This window comes from Oratosquilla oratoria, chromosome 2 (assembly GCF_046742065.1).
Source record: "Oratosquilla oratoria isolate Oo_2021 chromosome 2, ASM4674206v1, whole genome shotgun sequence".
Lineage (NCBI taxonomy): Eukaryota > Metazoa > Arthropoda > Malacostraca > Stomatopoda > Squillidae > Oratosquilla > Oratosquilla oratoria.
In genome coordinates this window covers 51,613,258-51,617,699 of record NC_134778.1, presented here as the reverse complement: position 1 = coordinate 51,617,699, position 4,442 = coordinate 51,613,258, and the positions used below count along the sequence as shown (strand labels likewise).

The window sequence follows — 4,442 nt, the reverse complement described above, 5'->3', positions numbered from 1 at the left end:
AGTGTCAGCCGAAACAAAATCTAGAAAGTGCGTTATGTGGTCCAACGGGTTTTATAAAGTTGCGTATCCTATCCGGAAACTGATACATGACGTTGGTAGGTAGGATTGAGCATCCCAATACACTACAAGAACTATAAAGATAGAGATGAACATCTGTGCAGGGTCATTTATATCGACCAGGTCTTGCACGAAAGATGAAACTTACGACTAGGTAATCTCGCACGCACAGTCGCAGGACCTCCTGCTTAGTGGCACGTCCCTGATGACGAACTAGGAACTTTTACATAGATATACAGGGTACTGTCATAGTAATGGCTTGTACCTTTGGGTACCCTATAGATATGTAGGACTCAATAAAATATATTGAATATGGTGGCAACAAAGAAATATCTCACCAGAAACTAAACAAGGAAGTGAGATTATTGCCACAATCTCTCGTAACGGAGAATGAGGGGTGGTCTAATCGAAGTCTTCAAAATTGTCAAAGGAATTGAAAACATGGACGTGTGAAAATATCTCAAAATTGACCCCTCCAACGCAACAAGGACTAATGGATGCAGGATTGTAGGAAAACGATTTCAAACAGAGTGGCAAAATACTCTTTCTTCAATCGCGTTGTTAATATATGGAATGGTCTCATCCAGTGTCATTGATTGTGCCACTGTAGAGGCATTCAAAAAGCGTCTAGATATTTACTTAGCTACAAATCCCCGACTAGAATTATTTACTTCTAGATAGGTTAGAAAAAGGTATTGATAATTGGTTAAGTGCTAGAGCAGCCTTGTAAGGACCAACGGGTCTGTTGCTGTTCGTTTGTCCATGTAGCAAACATGGCATGCACAAACAATATTTTTGCGTGCGTTCGTATGGGATCATTGTCTCCTAAACATCGAACCGATTTGCTCCTGTGCTCACGGGCCATGTGGCACTGAATGGTTTAAGCTCTGCCTAAGCAGCTTTTACTTAACCTTGTCACTGATGAGAGAGAAGTTTTTTGATTTACGTGCTATATATATTTGATCACAAGTATTCCTAAACTTCGGCGGATGTCTCTTCTTGTCCCCTACGTACAGTCAAGGCTCCCAAACAAGTGTGTAATGATTATTTTGATATTAGTGAGGTAATTGATGGAAATAAATATGATATTCTCCCTGAATTGGTCAGGGAAGCGCTGGTGGTTCCCAGCAATTCCACGTGGTCATGAAGACCACATCAAACGCCAGTAGAAGAAATGATCCAATGGAGTAAAGTTCTTAATAAAACAAGAAGTTGTCGGTAACGTAGTGAAATTCAGTAGTATATCAAATAGGTAGCTTGGATTGTGATAAGACTGTGTAAAAGGTACAATAAAATAATTCTGGTTTTTGGAACAACTTCACAGAGTTCAGGCGGTGAAACTGATTCTTATGATAATCTGAATTAGGTAATAAATGAAAATGTCTAAATACCTGTTAGTCATCAAGTTAATTTAATGCAGAAGTGAGGAAGAACATGGGAGCTGAATCGTGCATTAGAAAGTTTGGAGTAGGTAAGAGGAATGGCAGGCGATATGCTTGTCAATTTTACAGAGAAATGCAACACGAGAATAATGAACACTTTTTTTTTCCGAAAATGTGTAGGTCGAAAATGGACCTGAAGAAGTTCAAATGTAAATAAATAAATAAATAAATAAATAAATAAATAAATAAATAAAATAAAATAGAATAAATAAATGAATAAATAAAGATAAATAAATAGAAATAAATTGATAAAATACATAGATAAATAAATAAATAAAAAATTAAAATAAACTACATATTAGAAGGTGAGAACAACAGTCATAACAATGTTATGGTTATAAATTAATTAGACGTAGGTAGAGATCATAGATTAGTGAATTGTTTAGAGAAATGAAATACTTTTGAAGAAGAAAATAAGCCTTGTAACGGTTAAGGATAAGAAGGAATTTCACTTGTGAATTTGAAATAGATATAAAGCTCCAAGAAATAACGAGGACACCATTGAAGATATGAATCTTAATTCAGTGAATATAATTAAGGAATCAGCAAAGAAAGTAGGGAGTACAAAAAGCATTAGAGAAAGCACATATACTAAAGTAACAAAGGACATAATGAAAAAGAAGAAGTATAATGTTGATTAACACCAGACCTGGATATGGATCAAAAGGTCTCCTGTCGGCATGCTCCGCCTTTGTAATCCTTTGTAATCCTTTGAGATAGAAATATTTCAGCTGAAAAAGCTTATCAATAAAAGGCAGAGACCATAGAAAAGAGAAACGTGGATCAAAACTATTCGGAAAGGTACTTATTAAACAGACGGAGCGCAGACTAGCTTTAGGAAGATAGCAAATGATATCTCTGAAATGCAAAGACAGAGTTGAAAAAAAAAAAAAGTAAATGAATAAATAAATGAATAAATAAATAGATAAACAAAATAAATTGACCAAGAGCTGTACACATCAATTAACGTGGTGAAGTCAGTAAATTCATCGACAGATGTTAGTAGTGTACCAGGTAGACTTAAATCCCTGGTCACACGTTCAAGATTTTGATCAAATGTTGTGAATTTGAAAAGCTGGAAGACGACTGTTTATAGTATTCTAGACTTCCTTAAGGACAATGCAACATTGTGTCTAGTATTCGTATAGGTTTAACTTCTCATATATTGATTGATTGATTGGTTGATTGATTGATTGTGGTTGTACAATGAAGGATAAAATATAGTTGCTATATTTACGAGGGGGGTTCATTAAAGAATTCTCCTGACCAGCTTCCCGTAGACAGAGAGAAACAAAACTTGGCACATTTATTAGTCTTTCTCTATATAGGCACCACAAAGTGTGACACACTTCTCCTATCGCTTTATGCAGCTGTGAAGACCTCGCCTGTAGAAATCTGCAAGTTGCGCCAGAATCACGACTTCACCTCGGAAATAAGAGTTTCATCGTCTGGGAAACGCTTAATCTTAAAAAATTACTTCATGGATGGAAACAGGTGGAAGTCAGATGGGGCAAGGTCGGGAGAGTAAGGGTGGTGAGGAAGGATTCCATAGCCGCACGACCATGCTTCCGTTTGGATAACATGCAAGTTGTGAACCGCGGCATTGTCTTGCAGGAGACGGACACCCTTGGATATTCCACGCCTCTCGCTTTTGATGGCTCCCCACAGTGTCTGTAGCAGTGAAACGTAGTATGTCCCGGTGACTGTGGTACCCTTTGACAAGAAGTCCGTCATCAGTACTTCGCGCTGGTCCCAAAAGACTGAGCATGACTTTGCCCGCCGAGGGTTGGACACGTGCCTTCTTCGGAGGTGGTGAGCCGTAATGCTTCCACTGCTTTGACTGGGTTTTAGTTTCAGGATCATGGTGATGGGCCCACGTTTTATCCTGCGTGATCATTCTATCGAAGAAGTCCTCTTGGTTTTCCTGGCACATCGCCAAAAGTCTCAGAGCTTGCTCAGAGGTTGTGATTCGTTCTCGCTTCTGGAAAGGTGTCAGCAACCGGGGAATCCATCGTGTAAACAACTTCTTCATGTGCAAGTGCTCGTGGGTGATTTTTTTTTCCACAGACCCCACACTGATCTTGAAATCTTTGGGCCTGTTGGGGAATGGTTACGCGGCGATCCTCCAAAATGGTGGCCTCCACTTGTCGTATGGTGTCCTCATCAATGGCGGACTGTGGCCGCCCGAGAATGGGAGCCTTTCCCACCGATGTCCGAGCACACTTGAACTAACGATGCCAGTGCTTGGCTACGCCATAGGATGGGGCATCCTCCCCATAAGTCACTTCCATCTCATCGAACGTCTCCCGTGGTGTGCGGCACCTCAAGTACAGGAACCAGATGACTCCTCTGGATTCAACTGCCTCCATTACCACACCTTATTCCACTTCAGCACCTGTTAAAGAGAATATTTTGTGAGTTCGGAGTTGCAAATTACCATGTGACCTATAGAGGTATCTATTATCATACATGTATAATTTCAGCCTCCTATCATAATGGAAACTTGGTCAGGGGAATTTCTTTAATGAACGCCCCTCGTATAGTATAGATATATTAGCTGGTTACGACCCCTTTAATTCATTGTGGAGTTATGTATACGGCCACGGATAGTATGATTGGTTTACAGATGTAGTTAAAGTTGTTTTCGTGTAGTTTGATTACATGTTCCGACTTCAATCCAATGTAACCTTATATGATATCATAACTCATCAGTTTGGAGAGTTTTGTCCTGTTTCATAAATGGTTTCTCGTGTGTGCAAGCGTGTATAGATGTAATCTATAAAAGTTGCTTCATTGAATATGTATATTTGTGTGTTAAGTCAGACCTGAATTAGAAGTTAAAGATTGTAAAGGCGAGGTTTAAGCGTGGATGTATTGTAAGGGAAGCCATGAGGAAGGGATGAAAGCAGAGAAAACCACATTAAAAGGGTAGAAGGGAAAGAA

The 4,442-nt window shown here is 39.2% G+C and overlaps 1 pseudogene; it reads right to left on the bottom strand.

Annotated features, from left to right (window-relative positions):
* Window positions 1–2,741: 2,741 nt before the first annotated feature.
* On the bottom strand, window positions 2,742–3,676 carry LOC143033941 (uncharacterized; annotated as a pseudogene).
* Window positions 3,677–4,442: the final 766 nt, after the last annotated feature.